At 47.3% G+C, this 20,540-nt stretch overlaps 1 long non-coding RNA gene across 1 annotated transcript; it reads left to right on the top strand.

Moving 5' to 3' along the window:
* The first annotated feature begins 5,810 nt into the window (after positions 1–5,810).
* On the top strand, positions 5,811–7,554 carry LOC127323262 (uncharacterized). Its single transcript, XR_007865489.2, has 3 exons — positions 5,811–6,043; positions 6,453–7,084; positions 7,282–7,554. It is a non-coding gene; the product is annotated as an uncharacterized lncRNA (long non-coding RNA).
* The last annotated feature ends 12,986 nt before the right edge of the window (positions 7,555–20,540 follow it).

Below are 20,540 nucleotides of genomic sequence, written 5' to 3'. Positions count from 1 at the left end.
CTGTGCCTCAATAAAATTCGTCATTACGAACTGTTCTGTTTTGACAGATTCTGCCTTTTATTTCGCATTGCCTGTTTTGATATGCTCGATGGATTTTTCGATTCCATTGACTTTCAGTAGCTTTGTGCAATGTTCAGAAGTGTTAAGAATGATTATGTCACCTCTGAACATGTATATTTTGATTGTGCACTAACCCTCTAATGAGTTGTTTTGAGTTTGGTGTGGAGGAAGTTTTCAAGGATCAAGAGAGGGAGATGATACAACATGATCAAGGAGAGTGAAAGCTCTAAGCTTGGGGATGCCCCGGTGGTTCACCCCTTCATATATCAAGAAGACTCAAGCGTCTAAGCTTGGGGATGCCCAAGGCATCCCCTTCTTCATCGACAACATTATCAGGTTCCTCCCCTGAAACTATATTTTTATTCCATCACATCTTATGTGCTTTGCTTGGAGCGTCGGTTTGTTTTTGTTTTTATTTTGTTTGAATAAAATGGATCCTAGCATTCATTGTGTGGGAGAGAGACACGCTCCGCTGTTGCATATGGACAAGTATGTCCTTAGGCTTTACTCATAATATTCATGGCGAAGTTTCTTCTTCGTTACATTGTTATATGGTTGGAATTGGAAAATGATACATGTAGTAATTGCTAAAATGTCTTGGATAATGTGATACTTGGCAATTATTGTGCTCATGTTTAAGCTCTTGCATCATATACTTTGCACCTATTAATGAAGAAATACATAGAGCATGCTAAAATTTGGTTTGCATATTTGGTCTCTCTAAAGTCTAGATAATTTCTAGTATTGAGTTTGAACAACAAGGAAGACGGTGTAGAGTCTTATAATGTTTTCAATATGTCTTTTATGTGAGTTTTGCTGCACCGCTTCATCCTTGTGTTTGTTTCAAATAGCCTTGCTAGCCTAAACCTTGTATCGAGAGGGAATACTTCTCATGCATCCAAAATACTTGAGCCAACCACTATGTCATTTGTGTCCACCATACCTACTTACTACATGGTATTTCTCCGCCATTCCAAAGTAAATTGCTTAAGTGCTACCTTTAAACAATTCAAAATTTATCACCTCTGATTTGTGTCAATGTTTTATAGCTCATGAGGAAGTATGTGGTGTTTATCTTTCAATCTTGTTGGGCAACTTTCACCAATGGACTAGTGGCTTCATCCGCTTATCCAATAATTTTGCAAAAAGAGCTGGCAATGGGATTCCCAGTCCCAAATTAATTAATAAAAATAGACACTCCTCCATGGTATGTGATTGTTGGACGGCACCCGAAGGATTCGGTTAGCCATGGCTTGAGAAAGCAAAGGTGGGGAGGAGTGTCATCATAATAAAACTAAGATAAAAAGGCACTCCTTCATGGTATGAGATTGTTGGCAGGCACCCGAAGGATTCGGTTAGCCATGGTTTGTGAAAGAAAGGTTGGAAGGAGTGCCACACAAAAATAAAATAAAATGGGAGCCGCTCTTTGAAGGTTTGTCTGACAAGGGGGTTAGAGTGCCCACTACCATTCGTTGACAACAACAAACACCTCTCAAAATTTTACTTTTATTGCTCTCTATATGTTTTCAAAATCAAAGCTCTAGCACAAATATAGCAATCGATGCTTTCCTCTTTGAAGAACCATTCTTTTACTTTTATTGTTGAGTCAGTTCACCTATCTCTCTCCACCTCAAGAAGCAAACACTTGTGTGAACTGTGCATTGATTCCTACATACTTGCATATTGCACTTGTTATATTACTCTACATTGACAATATCCATGAGATATACATGTTATAAGTTGAAAGCAACCGCTGAAACTTCATCTTCCTTTGTGTTGCTTCAATACCTCTACTATGAATCATTGCTTTATGAGTTAACTCTTATGCAAGACTTATTGATGCTTGTCTTGAAAGTACTATTCATGAAAAGTCTTTGCTATATGATTCAGTTGTTTACTCATGTCATTTACATTGTTTTGATCGCTGCATTCACTACATATGCTTTACAATAGTATGATCAAGGTTATGATGGCATGTCACTCCAGAAATTATCTTTGTTTATCGTTTACCTGCTCGGGACGAGCAGAAACTAAGCTTGGGGATGCTGATACGTCTCCGACGTATCGATAATTTCTTATGTTTCATGCCACATTATTGATGATATCTACATGTTTTATGCACACTTTATGTCATATTTGTGCATTTTCTGGAACTAACCTATTAACAAGATGCCGAAGTGCCGATTCTTTGTTTTCTGCTGTTTTTGCTTTCAGAAATCCTAGTAAGGAAATATTCTCGGAATTGGACGAAATCAACGCCCAGGGTCCTATTTTGCCACGAAGCTTCCAGAAGACCGAAGAGTCAACGAAGTGGGGCCACGAGGTGGCCAGGAGGGTAGGCGGTGCGGCCCCACCCTTGGCCGCGCTGACCTGTCTCCTGGGCCCCTCGCGACGCCCCCTGACCTACCCTTCCGCCTACAAATAGCCTTCGTCGCGAAACCCCCAGTACCGAGAGCCACGATACGGAAAACCTTCCAGAGACGCCGCCGCCGCCAATCCCATCTCGGGGGATTCAGGAGATCGCCTCCGGCACCCTGCCGGAGAGGGGAATCATCTCCCGGAGGACTCTACGCCGCCATGGTCGCCTCCGGAGTGATGTGTGAGTAGTTCACCCCTGGACTATGGGTCCATAGCAGTAGCTAGATGGTTGTCTTCTCCTCATTGTGCTTAATTGTCGGGTCTTGTGAGCTGCCGAACATGATCAAGATCATCTATCTGTAATTCTATATGTTGTGTTTGTTGGGATCCGATGAATAGAGAATACCATGTTATGTTGATTATCAATTTATATCTATGTGTTGTTTATGATCTTGCATGCTCTCCGTTATTAGTAGATGCTCTGGCCAAGTTGATGCTAGTAACTCCAAGAGGGAGTATTTATGCTCGATAGTGGGTTCATGTCTCCGTGAATCTGGGGGAGTGAGAGAAACCTCTAAGATTATGGATGTGCTGTTGCCACTAGGGATAAAACATTGATGCTATGTCCGAGGATGTAGTTATTGATTACATTACGCGCAATACTTAATGCAATTGTCTGTTGTTAGCAACTTAATACTGGAGGGGGTTCGGATGATAACTTTGAAGGTGGACTTTTTAGGCATAGATGCATGCTGGATAGCGGTCTATGTACTTTGTCGTAATGCCCAATTAAATCTCACAATACTCATCATAATATGTATGTGCATGGTCATGCCCTCTTTATTTGTCAATTGCCCAACTGTAATTTGTTCACCCAACATGTTGTTTATCTTATGGGAGAGACACCTCTAGTGAACTGTGGACCCCGGTCCAATTCTCTATACTGAAATACAATCTACTGCAATACTCGTTCTACTGTTTTCTGCAAACAATCATCTTCCACACTATACATCTAATCCTTTGTTATAGCAAGCCAGTGAGATTGACAACCTCGTTGTTTCGTTGGGGCAAAGTACTTGGTTTGTGTTGTGCAGGTTCCACGTTGGCGCCGGAATCCCTGGTGTTGCGCCGCACTACATCTCGCCGCCATCAACCTTCAACGTGCTTCTTGACTCCTACTGGTTCGATAAACCTTGGTTTCTACTGAGGGAAACTTGCCGCTGTGCGCATCACACCTTCCTCTTGGGGTTCCCAACGGACGCGTGTCGAACGAAAAGACAATACGTCAACCACGCGCATCAGTCCCCGAGCTAATGGCATACATCAATCCAAGGCGCACCCTTGGAAAGGGCAGAACCGACCAAGGGGACATTGGATTCCATCCTTACAAGACTTGCAACAAGGGCAGGGGAGCGGGCTCCAGAAGCTACAAGACAAGCCAGACAGACGTCGCTCACATCATGGATGAGCTCAAAAGCTCCATCCTGAGGAGGCGAGATGCCTTTGCCACTTTGGTGCTAAAGCGGGCTCGACGAGGACTGGAAGCTAAGACCCTATCCTTGCCACTTTGGTGCAAGCCCGGGTGGACGACACAAACGGCCACAAGAGGCGTCATCGATGACCTCAGCACCTGCCATGGACCGACGCTTTAATCGACCATTGACTAGGTCTATCCTGTAAAGGGCGAGGGCACTTCTCGCCCTCATTTGGGAGATGTGGAAACCCTTCCCCTTCAAGATATTTTGGGGGAAGAGGACCGGCTCCCATATATAAGGACTAGCCTTGCTAGCGTACAAAGGGACGATGCAGAGCGATCGCAAACCCTAGATACTTGTACGGTCATCTTCTCCATTATGACCTGCAATACATCCACCAAAGCAGGACATATGGGTTTTACCTCTCCGAGGGCCCTGAACCTGGGTAACCAATATGTCTCTCTCTGCAGCGTTACCGTCGGCAAGACGACGACGTGCTCTTGAGTCCCCAGCGTTCGAACCTCTCGGGTTCGGTGACACCCGTGTTCCTACGGGGACATGAATCTCCGGCAAGATCTAACACCGTGGCCTTCTGGTGCTTATCATATTTCCTCATGGGAGAGGTTTCAGACAACGAATCTGACACGCTCACAAACGTATGTATTTTTGCAATTCATTTGTCTCCACACATCACTCATTTTTCAAATGAGTCGGTATTAATCGTACATGTTTGGTCTTCTGGTGGAACCTTAATTCCACGGTCTGAAATATGTTACCAATATTTGTCACACATAATATAGCTCCATAGTTCTGACACTACCAGAACTACACCAAGTTCTAAAAGAACTCCTTGACACAAACACCCTCGGTTATTGTCAAAACAATAATATACTCTGCCTTCGTTTTTAGAATCCGTCACAATATTTAGAACTCATCTAAATCTAGCATAGACTTCTTCTAGCCCATTGTGCTACCTTTTAATAAACATTCAGCCTAACTGAGATTGAAATTCATTTTTATATGTGACCAAACTAATATTGGTGCAACACCTTACAACGATTTGTTTGTTATTACCCCATATAAAACTATATTTTTTATATCCTTGTCTCTGACAAAGCACTCAGGGATATTCTTACTGTTGTCCAATGATCATCAATGAATCACTCTGATATATGCTCGTAACACCTTAGAACACAGGACATCTAATCGTGTACATATTATTCGTGATCTAAAATCACTCATGTGTTTTTACTCATTGAGTGTCAATTACACTCAAGTTTTGTTAAATCTCCACATGGAAAAGAACACTTTCTTGACATTTTCATATTGAACTACTTCAATATTTGTTCTATGTACTTTGACTTAAACTTATTATGCGCTTCAATCTATCTTCATAGATCTTGACGCTAAATATGTTCTTAATCCATATCCTTTCATTGAAGTTAATTTTCAATGAAACCTTCTAATCACATCAAGTACATGATTACATCATTTCTAATCAACGATATGTCATCCACATAAAGTATTATAAGTATGTCTCGGCGCTCCCACTTAATTACTTACAAATGCAAGTATCTTCATCGTTTCCGATGAAATCAAAACTCTTTGATTATTTCATCCGGTGAAGATTCCAACTCCGTGATACTCACTTCATCCTCTGGCCGGGCACAAAAAACCGAAACCAAAGACCGAAGCCAAAATAACCGGGACCGAAAACGAAATACAAGAAATTTCGGTGTTCGGTCATGCAATCGGTCTTGCCAAGCTATTGATCGAAATATTCTAGTACTGCTCGGTTGTGCCGAGCGAACGACCGAAGCGACCGGTAATTTCAGCCCAATAGCCCATCTATACTTTTCTATCTCAATTCCAGGCCTCTTCTCATTCTCGCTTCCTTCCCCATTCGGCCACTCCACTCCTCTGGACTCTGAAAAACACAAAGGAGAGAAGACCTTCCGGTCCATCCCTAGGGTTGCGCCGCCGGCCCATCCCCAACTAGCGAGCGCTGCCGCCGTCCGGCACTCCGGCCGACCGGACAACACTCCAGGCCTCGAGTAGCATCTCCGTCCCCGCCCCATCTCCAAGTCTCCAACCCCGCGCCGGTCGACAACACGCCACCATAGGGATCCGGTGACCCGACAAGTAATACGGTAAGAAAGAACCTTTCCCTGCCTCTAATGTTCTTTAATCTGCTCGAGACTGCTCATCTTCTAGTGCTATTGTGCTACTATGCTAGTGTCTAGTAGATGGAGATCTCGATCCGTATTCTATTTCTATGGCTTGGTCTCCAACTGCAACTGGTACAGAAAAATATTAGATCCCCGCATTGTCATCTACGGATTGATCTCCATATCTCCATATTATGCATGTTCTATTTCTTTATTAGCTAGTGTTAGACTGTTGTAAAATATACTGCTACTATTAAACAGTTAAACTAATGTATTTCGACTGCTGTAAAATATACTGCTAGTGACTATTTGGACTAATATTTCTGTTTAATTCTACTGGTTAGTTGTGCACTTGTTTACTCAGATGTATTTGACTTCTGTCTGTTTGTAGATGGCATCCGAACCTGAGTATGCTCTTGAGGATGAGCTGAATGCACGTGAACTTGCCCTTGCGAATGTCCGTGAACTTGCGGCGGTTGCCCGTGAATTTGCGCTTGCGGATGCAGAAGCATCTGCAGGAGTGAAAGCCACGGTGAAAATGGAAGATGTGTTTGTGAGTTGTTTGAAGAATATAGGCTTAAATCCCCCTCACCTGCCGCTGCAACGAAAATATCCACTGACCAAGCTTTAAGTGAAGGAGGAGGTAGTATGATGAAGCAACTTATTGCGAACAAATTGAGGCAAAGTAATGCTACAAGTGGAGGTAGTAAATCTGAGCTTGATAAATACCTTGCTGAAGATTGTGAAGATCCCCAGACAAAACTTGACATCCTAGCATGATGGAGCGTGAATTCATCAAGGTTTCCAACCCTGGGGAAGATGGCTCATGATATCTTGGCGATTTCCATCTCAACAATGGCTTCAGAGTCTGCCTTCAGCACAAGTGGACGCATACTTGATGACTTCAGGACATCTCTTACTCCATTCATGATACAAGCTTTAGTGTGTACACAAGAATGGTTGAGATGCTCCACTGACCCGTCGACATCCAAGAGGACATGGAGGCATTACAAGTAGAAAATGGTATGATTTGCTGCCCATGTGCTATCTAATTAACATACTGTAGATGCCCATCTTATATACTACTCCTGCCCATGTTGTTTACATAAAATTATTCATGTGCCATCTTATTTTCATACTACCGATGCCCATATTATTTATATACAATCAACCATCTTATTTACATACTATTGTTGCCCATTTTATTTATGTACAACCAGAGCTGCTTGAAGAACTTGGTGACAAAGGGAAAGGGAAGCGCAAGGCTGATGCTGCTGCATCCTCGGCCTTGGGAAAGTCAAGCAAAGTCCGCTAACAAGTGCAACAACTCTATATTATATATGTTCTATTGTGCTTGTCATCTGTAAGATGTTATTTGTCAAGTTGTGAGTTGTGACTGTGATACCATGAGATTGAGACTTGCTATTTGTTGTAAGAATTAATGTTCTCTTATTTGTTTTGAATTATAAACTGCTATCTGTGAGCTGCTGCCATTTCCTGCTACTCTACTGTAACATGTTGTGAACTTGTGATAGATTGTTAGTTTTCCCATTTGTGTGCTCCCATTTTTATGTACATGTGCTATCAGCCTGCCATGTTGTGCTAGTTTATTCTTCTGCAGAAATTATGAAGTGAAATGCCATAAATAATAATGTGTTGTGCTTCCATTTCTTATATATATATATATGTTACACTTTCTTTATTTGGTCTATATGGTAATGACCGAAGACCGGACCGAAAAGACCGAAGACCGAATACAGAAAGACCGGAAAGACCGAACATATTTTAGGTTGCATTTCTGGATGACCAAAATTTGTGAAGACCGAAAAGATCGGACCGAGCAAACCGAATGCCTGGGCTGAACTAGTAAAACTCTCGATTGTATCTGTATACACCTTTAATACACACTTCCGCTAAGGAATGTGTTTCTGCCATTCTACTAACATATCTCATAAAAGAAATATGTAGTTATTACTAGAATGATCCACATAGACTATAAGCATTGCTACGGAAGATCTAATCTTAACGCAGTCAACTCTTTAAATTTTGTCGTAAACAACCTTTCGATAAGTCAAGCTTCTTCAAGGATATTACACCCATTTCCATTAATTTTATAGATCCATTTACTTTCAAAACCTATTTATTCCTTCAAAAGGTTTACCAAGCTCCAAGCTTGATTATAGATACCATCTTCGATTTCATGGCACTTAGCCATTTTAACGGAGTCCTTCTTTATATGTAGTTGGTTTATCATTGTTCAAAATCAATTCTTTGTCCACAAATCATTTATTTGGTCACAAAGTAAACCATACCTACAAGGTTCAAGAGGTACTTCGATCACCATGGCTATAACACTTTGTAGACATGGGAACAATAAGCGTTGTGGCTGCTTCCAGAACCATTTTCGATGTTCTGCTACTCTGCTCATCATGCTCAGGTTCATCAACCTTACCGAGTTTCATTGTCCTTCCACTCAAATATTTTGCAAGAAACAATTTCTTGAAAATAAGCAAGAAACATCGACAAACACTTTTGTCTTTGACTTCACAGTGGAAAGAATTCCCAATTTGTTCTCTAGGATAACCAATAAAGACATTCATCCGATTTTGGTTGTAAACTCATTTACTTATGCTACGCATACCAAAATTTAAGAAAGGACTATTAGAGTTTATACCCATGCCATAACTCGTATGGGGTCATTTCAACGGATTATGATGACACTCTATTTAGTGTAAACGTGGTAGTCTCTAAAGCATAATCCACAAAAATATAATGACATCATTTTATTTTATCTCACCATTAATCCAACAAGGTTTGGATACGTCTCTCGAATACTCCATCATAACTATGGTGCTCCGAGAAATGTGAGTTGTGGAACAATTTTGCAACTCTCTTCGATGTTCGCTAAAACTCGTAATTCAAATATTTCTACCATGATCCAATCATAGAAATTTGACTTTTCCATTACGATGGCTTCCACTTCATGCAAAAATTTATTTGAATCTATTCAAATGTTTCAGACTTCTTCCTCATCAAATAAATATATCCACATATATATACACTCAATTCAGCATTGGAAGTTTTATGATGTAGAAGAATCTCCCGCACACAACTATGCCCAATGAACCATATTCATCATCATGTATGTTTTCACTAAGCTAGTTGACATAAGCATCCCCAATGGGCCTGCCAAAGATGGTACCTGGGGTTTACTGAAGGCCCACGACTCGATGAATATGAAGATTCAGAAGCCCAAGTTAGTACTAAGGAAAGCTAGAGTTGTATTGGGAAGACGCCTCCGTTAGGATTTTTCTTCGTATCTGTTGATACGGAAAAAAGTAGCAAACCGACGTCGGAGACGGCGCCACGCCGCTGAGAACGAATCTGGGGTCTTACCTTCGCAAAATTTTGCAGCATTCAGAGTTTATTCGCAACTTTGGCGCTCTGAGAATATATTGTCGAGTGCTTTTTCGGCTGCTGGAATAGCACATTTTATTAAGTCAACAGATGACTTATCTTGTCTTCCCGATGTGAGTATATGTAGAGTTATTTGTATAACTCGAAATATGCTCACTTTTTTTTTTATAATTTCATCGGGCACGCGAACAGCGTTCCCGATGGGAGTAGCCCTCGAGGCTACAGCCAAGGACTAGTGCTTGGTTGTAGGCTCAACACTTTAACGCCTTATGTCTCTATATTGTCACTCTTTCTCGAATTTTTCATATCTATCGGGTGCGCGACCAGCGCTCCCGATGGGAGTAGCCCCCGAGGCTATGAACAAATGCTTGTATTTGGTCATAGGCTCTCGCCATTTCTATTTTGTCATACTCAAAATTTTCTTTTTTCCAAAGTAGCCCCCGAGCGTTTGAGCAAAAACTTGTATTTGATCAAAGGCTTCTCAAAATAATCAATAGTCTTTGTCTGCCGCCAATTTCAGTAATCTTCATAGCCGAGATTTTTCTTTAAAAAGGTGACATCACTACTGACGATAGCCACGATCCTTGTATTGGGAAGACGCGAGAGCTGTCCGTTCACTGACCTGCGGGCCCAAAACCTGCCACCTGTTTGACACGTTACGTAAGTGGGGGACACACGTCCTCCGCTTTTTCTGCTCCACGCGCTGTAGCGCCTGTCCAATTCCATCATGGTAAAAGTACCATTGTACCCTTTGATCCACGTGTAAAACATCAAGTCTATTTGGAGAACATCCAACGGTGCGGCGTTCCGACTAAGCCTGCTATAAATACTCTCCTTCTTCCTCGCGTATTCCCCTTCGCCGCACCTTCGAGCATATCTCCTCTGCTCCAATCTCCATTGCAAACAGCCAAGCTCTAGCGCACGCGTACTGCTCCACTTTCTCCGCACCATTGTTGATGCCGCCGCGGCCAAGACTTTCAAGGCACACCACCCCCGAAGCGAAGATGGCGACAACGGATCTGGGGAGCACTGAGTGGGAGAGATCCAAGATCTCCGCCCAAGATATCAACTTGCTGAAGAAGCTTGGGATCAGCAAGAAGAAAGATTCGCTGCGCTTCCCCAGCGAGGAGAGCTATCCATCCCCTCCTATCGAGTATCGGGTCAGTTTCGTTGACCACCTCATCCGCGACCTTTCTTCCCCCATTCACGATTTTCTGCGTGGGTTGCTTTTTGTTTACGGATTGCAACTTCACCATCTTACTCCCAACTCCATCCTCCACATCTCGATCTTCATCACTCTTTGCGAATCTTTCCTTGGAGTCCAACCTAACTGGGCTTTATGGAAGCGCATTTTCCTCCTTCGCCGTAATGGCTCTCCCAACGTTGCCTATAACATAGGCGGCGTTGTTATCTGCGTTCGCCCTGATGTCGAGTACTTCGATGTCAAATTCCCTGACTCAGTTCAAGGGTGGCGCAAAAAATGGTTGTATATCCACGAGGAAAGTCACGACTCGGCGGAACACAACATTCCCCCTTTCGATGGCAACGAAAAAATCTGTCGCCACCGGTCCTGGGATGCAGAGGCTAGCGACGAAGAAAAAGCGGCGACAGAGGCGCTGATGACACGCATCCACGAGCTTCAAAATACCCGCGGACAAGAACTGTCGGGTATCCAAATCACGGCATATTTCCTTAGGATTAGGGTGCAGCCTTTGCAAGCTCGCAAAAATCCCCTTTGGATGTATGCTGGCGACAAGGATATGGATCGCCTATCGATAGATTTAACGGTCAAGGACTTAGAAAAACTTGTCCGAAAAATCTCGTCGCTTAGCAAGAAAGACACCGTCCCGTCATCTTGCTGTGTGACACCATATAGCGCTACCAACGCGCTCCCGCAGGTAATATATTTTTATCATTTGCTTGTTTGTTCACTCTTTTCTTCTCTCTCTCTTTTTTTACTGCTATTTCTTCGACTGCTGTTATTGATACAAATTCCTGTCGATACTTCTTCTATCTTGTCCAGAACCACAAAACTGCGTCGCCTCTTCCTCCCCTTCCTGAAGGTGGAGAGGTCGAAGATCGCGCAATTATTACTGAAGACACCCAGGTTCCTCCTCATCGTGAGAGCGAAGTCGCGGTTTCTCACAAACCCGCGGCTTCCTCTGAAAAGGAAATCGAATCGGAGACTACCGCATCGACACACCCCCCCCCTCCTCCGCTATTTCTCCAAGGAACAAGAGAAAAAGGGACGAAGTTGCCGATTCTGGCACCTCCAAAGCCGGCGCATCTCATGCCGAAGAAGTTGTTCCTACTGAGGAAAGGACAACTTTCAACCCTTACGAAGATGCCCTTGTCAGCTCGTAAGTTCTTGCTGCTCTTTGTTGTTTGCCCTCGATATTTTGTCTATGTTGTTTCTTATATTGTCGTCTTTTTATTGTAGTGGTGACGAGGATGAAGATCGACCTATTGACGCGATTGCTCAAACGAGTACGTCGTGTACTTTAGTTGTCTTTGAAGCTCAGCCTGATGGGGATGAAACCTCGCCTCCTCAGCAAGACATCGAGCATCCAACTCCAATTGCAAGCCCCCGTGCCCCTTCACCAAAGAGGGCTAGGGTTGAGCCGCCCAAGGAGCCTACCTTGCTAGTTGGTTGTTGTGGGTATACTTTATGGGTATATCAACGGCATGGCCTAGATCCGGCAAGCCCGGGTGGCCCATAGTTGGTGGTGAGGCATGTGGCCCATCGGGCGGCCCAGTTGCTATAGATCATGAAGGATGAAGTCCAGCCCAGGAACAGGAAGCCGGATCTCAACCGACCTACGAAGGAGGCCAGATCCGTGGAGGCCCATAAAGTATCCGGATCCAGCTCGGCCTAGAAGGAAGGCGGATCCTTGACGTACGCGGCAAGATATTGTACCGTAGTTAGGTAACTTGTATTCCGGCTAGGACTCTCCATGTAAACCCTAGATCCGTGCGCCTATATAAGCCGGATCCCGGGAGCCCTAGAGGCACAACCACAACTCATTGTAATCACGCGAAAGCGCCCAGATAATTCCAGATAAGCAGCAGTAGGCCCTGTCGTCGTGCAGGTGTTCCGAAGCTGGGTAAATCGCGTACCACCGTCCCGTGTGCACTCCGCCCTATGGCCCCTACTTCTTCTCCCCCTCGTGAGGATCCCTCCTCCGAGGTACCGTCGATTAGGCAACGACAGTTGGCGCCCATCGTGGGGCCTGTGGCGTCTGGAGGCCGGAACCGGGAGGGTTCCGCCATGGGAAGCTACGATGACACCATCGCCGTGGGGCGCGTCCTCTACGCCGGAAATCTGCCGATCGTCCCTCCGGATGAGTGTTGGATTCCGGCTAGGACAAACCCCGTCAAGCTCTCCATTGTCCCAGTTGGCGGCATACACATCTTCATCGGGGAAACCGTCGATTCCGACGGAAACCCACTGGTAAGTAACGCAGACGCGACCGCCGCAGAGCTGGACGCTGTCGCGAAGATCCGATCCGAGATGCAGGAGCTTCCCAAGGAAGATTCCGCCTCGGATCTGGAATTTTCAAAGCCCACCCAATCCGCCCCTGAGCAGGAAACAACGGTGGAAGACCAATGCAGATCCGCCTGGGTCTCCCAAGTGTTAGAAAAGCAGAGGTGCCACTTCGTACACTTCTTGGCCCATACCGCCGGAACCGCCCCTCAAGAAAACGGAGCTGGTCCTGAGCAGGTAGAGGCACCGGAAAACGACGCGGATCCGGATCAGGCTAAGCCTGTCGGAGAAAGCGAAACTCCGGTTGAAGAGTCGATTTTGGGCAATCTGAGCCCAATTTCCGGAGATACCCCCTCCATGGATACTGACGAGTTTAACCGCAAGCTAGGGGAGTACGGTTTCGGTGATCAACCTGAGGTCGACTCCGCCCACCCTAAGCAGGTTCTCGCAACCGTAGCAGCGCCGGGGCAACTCGGATCGAAGAGGCAACCAACCAATCCGACCCTCAGCCATCCCGCCAAGGATCTCCACCATCACGGGAGGCGACCCCGCAGGATTCTTCCTCGGAGGAACTCCTATCAGCTGAAGAGATGGTTGCACGAGCAGTTCTTAACAAACCTATAACCCCGGGCGACGCCGCAGATCCGGAGGCTCTAGAGGCCACTAGAAAGGAAATGCTGGCCACAGCCAAGAAGCTCGCCGATGCCGCAGCCGCATTAAGGGATGAAAGGGCAGAAGCTGCAGGTTTGGTGGACCAATTCGACAGACAGGATCGCGAAATTGCTGCCACACTCGAGCATGTCAAGAGCATGGCGCAAGAGTGGGAAGTAAAGATGACCTATGCGCAGGCGGAGGCCGATCGAATTGTTAGAGAAGCAATTCCGCCTCGCAGAATCAACTTCGCCACGCCCGCAGAGCAGCAGCAGCTGGAAACCCCAAAGGACAACATGCTAAAAGCTGCGGAGCTGTTGAAGAAGAAGGACGAAGAGGTTGATATCAACTACCTCCGCAAACTTGTCGCTTCAGCAATGCAGCAGCAAAGCAAGGCGGATATCAGCGCGAGCTAGAATCCAATCCGGATAACTGTGTATCCACCACGCAGAAGGACGCTCGCGCCGATCGGCATCCCGATGATGAATCACACACCGGATCCTCGGAGCGCAGAAGAAGAACCAGGGAACACCCAAATCCGATCCCCGTTCCGTCAAAGACGCCTTCGTCAGATCCGAGAAAGGGAAAGGATGCAATGTACTCTGGACGAGACAAATATCGCAACCCCTCTCCTCCACCTAATAGTTACCCACGACCCCCTCGCCGCCGTAGTCCAGCCGGAAACACCAGGCCCCCAGGGCATGGTGGGATTGTTATCCGCGACAACGTGCTGCCAAGAAACAGAAACAGGGAGCGCTCGCCGGAACCTCGCCGGAACCAGAACAACGTTCGTGAGCCCGAGCCCAGGAGGAGTCGGAATGAGGAGCGCGACCCAGAGCCTCGCCGGAGCCGCGACCCGGAGCCTCGCCAAAGCCGGAACGACCAGGGTAGCCAGCGCCATGGCGAAGGCAGCCACAGAAGCCGGAGTCAGCACCGGGAAGGCCGAGGAGAATCGGAAGGCGGAAGCAAGAAATCGGACCGACCACCTCGCAGGTCTCCCTCACCACCACCTAGCGGTGGCGGCGGAGGTGGAGGCGGAGGCGACGGCCGGAGATCTCGCTCTCGCTCACAATCTCCTCGCCACGGCTCGCGCGACGCGCGGGAACGCCTTAACGAATACAGAACCGACTACATTGGTCCGAAGTGCTTTGGCAGGATGATTCGAGAGGAACCAAAGCCAAGGATGAACCTCAAGCTACCCGGAAACCTGAAGCATTATGATGGCACCGAAAGGCCGGATACCTGGATTGAGGATTACTATAATGCAGTAACCTTTGCCGGAGGAACCCCTAACATCGCCTGCCGCATGCTCCAGTTGTACCTTGTAGGTCCAGCCCGGATCTGGCTCAGTGACCTCGAGAAGAACTCCATCTTTTGCTGGTTCGACCTGAAGACCGCTTTCGAGAAACACTTCAGAGGCACCTACAAAAGACCTGCCACGGCAAGCGACCTGCAAGCCTGCATCCAGAAGAAGGGAGAAACCTCAAGAAACTACCTCACACGATGGTTGGCATGCAGGAACGAGTGCGAAAACATCGACCACACCACCGCCATGTACGCCTTCATTGGTGGACTGCAGAGGGGAGGATTGCTGAGGCATACGCTCACTCGTTTGGCTAACTCAAACAAGCTGACTTTGGATGAAATGATCTCCATTGCCAGTGATCATACCGCCGATGATGACGCAGCGGTGATCTCGCAGCTCTGACAATCCCTACATCAACAAAAGAAGAACCGTGATAACGGCAACGGCAGCAACCATAAGCGCAAGAACCACGATGACCCGAGAAGAGTGGCGGATCCGAGATGGTCGCCATGGCGTTTCAACGCGGAGGTTCGGGAGGCGGAAGAGGACGCGGCCGTGGAGGCGGAGCCGGCGGGGGTCGGCGGCATGCCATCGAGGTCACGGTGGCGGATCCCGCGCCCCGCAAACCTACGAGGAGTACAGAGACATGCCCTGCCTGGCCCACCTGGATCCGGTTACAGGGAAGTCAACTCACACCAACCGCAACTGCAAGTGGGTCAATGATCTAAAGAACGACCCAGAGGCAGGATACAAGCGAGCCCGGAAGCACCGCCCACGCGGCAAGGGAGGCAAGGGCAAGAACAAGGACAAAGAGGAAGATAGTTCCGAGGCGATGGACGAGGATGATAACTCGCCGGATCCCAAGGTAGGATCCGCAGGAAAATCCAACCCATTCGAGAAAAAGAGCGTGGGGGCTTACCACACTTTCCTCGGAACCCCAACAGTCCGCGCTGCCAAGTCAGCTACCCAGATCCTGAACGCCACGATTCGGTGTCTGCATGATATGTCAGGTGGTCGGAAATCCCGTGCACATTTGATAGGGAGGATCACCCTGCCATTGTGCCAAAAGAATGTTACGCCTTGGTTGTAAGTCCCCGCATAGATGGGTATGACTTCTCCAAGTGCCACATGGATGGTGGAGCCAGCTTGAACATCATGTACCTGGAGACTCTAGAGCGGATGAACCTCACCAAGGAACAGCTCAAACACAGCAACACTGAGTTTCATGGCGTGGTTCCGGGTAAGAAGGCGAATTCCCTCGGCAGCATCACACTTCCCGTGGCTTTTGGCGATGTTCATAATTTCCGCGAAGAGAAGATCACGTTTGAAGTTGTGCCCTTCAAGAGCTCCTACCACGTCATCTTCGGCAGGCCCACCTACCACAAGTTCCATGCGAGAGCATGCTACATCTACAACAAGCTCAAGATTCCGGGTCCTAAGGGTATGATTACCGTATCCGGAGACTACAAAAAGGCTCATGAGTGCGAGTTGGGCGAAGCCGCCTTCGCAGAGTCTGTGATATCTGGAGAGGAGCTGAAAGGCTATAGAGCCGCGGTGGATCCGACTGAGATGCAGACCACCAAAAAGCAGATCTCCGAACAGAAGACCTCCTTCAAGGCCGCGATAGAAACCAAGAAGCACGACCTCATCAAAGGCGACCCTTCCAAACAGGTTTCAGTCGGAGCCAATATGGACCCCAAATAGGAAGACGCGCTCGTCGAGTTCCTCCGCGCTAACATGGATATCTTCGCATGGCAACCTTTCGACATGTCCGGAGTACCTAGGGAACTCGCCGAGCACTACCTCAACATAAATCCGGGGGCTAAACCGGTGAAGCAAGCTATGCGACGCTTTGGAGATAAGAAGCGCCGCGCCATAGGAATGGAACTAGCTAAGTTACTAGAGGCAGGTTTTGTAATAGAAGTTATCCACACCGATTGGATCGCAAATCCCGTCCTTGTACCCAAAAAGAACACTGAAATACTAAGAATGTGCATCGATTACTCCGGCTTGAACAAACACTGCCCGAAGGATCCGTTCCCCTTGCCGCGCATTGACCAAGTCATTGATTCGACGGCGGGGGCGGAACTTCTGTGTTTTCTTGATGTGTATTCCGGGTATCATCAGATCCGGATGAAGGAATCCGACCAAAAGGCGACTTCATTCATTACCCCGTTTGGTACTTACTGCTATGTTACTATGCCTTTTGGTTTGAAAAACGCAGGTGCCACCTACCAACGTCACGATGCGGCGGTGCTGAAGGACCAAATCGGCCGGAACGTGCACGCTTACGTCGGCGACATCGCGGTCGTGACCCGGAAAGGATCCGACTTGATCGGCGACCTCACGAAACCTTCGACAACCTCCGCGAGGTACAAGATGATGTTGAATCCGCTGAAGTGCGTCTTCGGCGTACCAGTAGGAAAACTTCTTGGCTTCATAGTCTCTCACGAGAGGCATTGAGGTTAACCGGAAAAAATCAAGGCAATCCTGTGTATCAAACGGCCAACTTGTCTTAAAGATGTGCAACGGCTAAGCTGGTTGCGTCGCAGCAATCGATGGGTTTGTTAGCCGTCTTGGCGAGAAGCGCTACCTGCAGCCTGTACAAGCTGCTGAAGAAAACGGACAAATTAAATGCAGGGACGACGCAGCGACGCAGCTCTTCGGGGGTTGAAGGAAATACTCACCTCCCCACCTATCTTGGCAGCCCAATGAGTGAGCCAATGCTCCTTTATGCGGCAGCTACCAACAAAGTCATCAGCCTCGTCATCGTGGTGGAGCGAAAGGAAGAAGGTCATGAATATGACGTCCAAAGACATGTCTATTACATTAGCGAGGTGCGACGGAGTCAAAGCAAAGATACCCTCACTTTGAAGCTAGCTTATGGAGTGTTCCTAGGCGGCCGGAAGGCTGAGACATTACTTCCAAGAGCACCCGATAACGATTGTAAGCAAGGCTCCGCTGTCAACAATACTCAACAACGGCGACGCAACAGGACGTACGGCTAAATGGGGCATCGAATTATCCGCCTTCGACATAAACACAAGCCTAGGACTGCGGTTAAATCCCAAGTCTTGGCGATTTTCGTCGCAGATTGGACGAAGCTCCGGATGCAAGTCTGGAGCCGGAACCGAAAACATGGGTCATGCACTTGATGGATCCAAGCAGCATCAAGGCTCGGGAGCCGGAGTCACCCTGAAGTCCCCTACCGGAGAAGAAGCTGCATTATGTTCTGCGGATCCACTTGAAGCTACAAACAACATGGCGGAATACGAGGCTCTGCTACACGGTGCAACGCATCGCTAAGGAAATCGGGATCAAGCACATCATATCTTGTGGAGATTCCGACCTGGTGGCTCAACAAGTAGCCGGAACACAGAACGCGAAACTCCGTCATGGCGGCCTACTGAGAACGAAGTTGACAAGATCGCCAAGTGCTTCCTCGGATACGAAGTCAAGTACGTCGGGAGACGATAACACGGCGCGCGGACATGCTATCCAAGCTCGGATCCGGCGGGAAGCAAATTCCGCTTTGGCATTTTCTGGAGCATCTCCGGATACCCTCGGTGAAGGGCGCTAACCGGAAAACCCAGAAGTGGCGGTATCTCCGGCTAGGGAAGTGATGGCTATCATTCGGCTTGGACACAGCCTTTCCTGGACTACCTCATCGATCGAAGTTGCCGGAGGACGAGGTCTTTGCGCGACGGATCGTCGAACGAGCAAGATCCTACACAATTGTTGATGGACAGCTCTACAAACGAAGTGCAACAGGGTATTTCTCAAATGCATCTCCAATCAAGATGGCATTGAAATCCTCGAGAGATCCATGCGGGGACTGCGGGCATCATGCCGCCCAGGTCACTCGTTGCAAAAGCTTTTCGGCTAGGTTTTTCTTGGCTCACGGCTAAAGAAGATCTTGACAAAATAGTCAAGACCTGCCGAGGTTGTCGGTACTACGCTACTCAACCAAACGCCCCAGCCCAAGAGCTGAAAACCATACCTATCACCTGGCCATTTGCGGTGCAGGGGCTCGATATGGTTGGTAAGTTAAAAAGATCATCTCTGGCGGTTTTGAATACCTCCTGGTCGCTGTTGACAAATTCAGCAAGTGGATCGAGGCAAAGCCAGTGAGGAAAGCCGTTGGTGCTACGGCACTAAAATTTGTCTGCAGCCTCGTGATGAGATTCGGCATCCCACACGGCATAATCACGAGATAATGGCACAAACTTCGCTCAAGGAGAGTTGAGGGATTATTGTGAGACAGTAGGGATTCGGCTGGACCTTGCCTCTGTGGCTCACCCACAATCCAATGAGTCGAGGTTGAAAGGGCTAACGGCCTAAAATTAACAGGAATTAAACCGAGCCTTGAAGAACCGCTGCGACGAGCAGTGGAGCTTGGGCTGATGAGTTGGAAGCTGTTTTGTGGAGTTTACTGAACTACCCCTAACGAGATCAACAGGGTTCACCCCATTTTTCTGGTATACGGATCCGAAGCCGTGCTTCCCTCCGACATCATCCACGATTCACCGCGAGTTTCCGCCTACAATGAAGAAACAGTGACGAGGCGGACAACTATCTGTGGACCTGATCGAGGAAGCTCGGAACTTAGCGACCAGCGCTCCGCCATCTACCGGCGAAGCTCGACGCTATCACGGTCGTCGAGTTCGGAATCGCTCCTTCATGGCGGGGAGACCTGGTCCTCCGCCTATCGACGGGTGAAAGACCATAAGCTGCAATCTCCACAGGAAGGACCCTTCGTCGTTAGCAAAGTGCTTCATAACGGGTCGTACTACCTTGTTGATTTCCGTGAGCTGAAGGATAGACCTGCTAATTGGCACCGGAAATGCAAGCGTGAGGATCCGGATGACATCTACGACGAGACAGATCGCCCTTGGAACATCGCACAGCTACGTCCTTTCTACACTTAGCATATTTTTTCCGAGTTACAAACTCTGTAATAGTTATACATGATCAATGAAATAAAGCTTATGGTTCACTCTTTGAGTCTTTTACCTCCTTTACTTGTTCATTTTCGATCATGTATGTTTTTTCGAACTAAAACCGCAGAGCTGGATGTTTCCGCCTAGGCGTGTATGAAAGTTGTGATTTTCAAAATCATCCCTTAGGACGTAAGCCTAAGTTTTACGGTGGAAAATTTTTTCGTTGCGAACTCGTGGATTCTGGTAGCGACTTCCGGCACCTAGGCTGGGGGCTTGTTTCCGCGGTTATGGACGGACGCCATTGGGCTTCGTCACCGCAGGCGAGCGTTTCCGGCCAAAGGTTTTCCGGCTCGTGGAAGGTCAAACGAGTAAGCCGGAAAATTAACAAACCAGCACTTGCTTTTAACAAACAAAACATGCAAAATAATTCTAACGGATAGCAGGATAAGTTTTCCGCCCACGCATAATTGTTTCGTCCCTAGATACTTAAGAATTAAAGTTATATTACAAACCCTCGCTGGGGCCAAAATGATGCATTGTTTCTCCCGCAGGAATAAAAGTTTTCACTCCCCCTTAGCCGGAGAAGTCTTGCCCTCTGGATCTTTTTCCTTGGCGTCTTCGGCCGGAGATGACACATCTTCATCACTTTCTTCCTCTTCTTGAAGGCTGCAGCGCTGGTCT

The sequence above is a fragment of the Lolium perenne genome, chromosome 4 (genome assembly GCF_019359855.2).
Source record: "Lolium perenne isolate Kyuss_39 chromosome 4, Kyuss_2.0, whole genome shotgun sequence".
Taxonomy (NCBI): Eukaryota; Viridiplantae; Streptophyta; class Magnoliopsida; order Poales; family Poaceae; genus Lolium; species Lolium perenne.
Note: the sequence above shows the minus strand (reverse complement) of the source record. Positions and strands in the feature narration are given on the sequence as shown.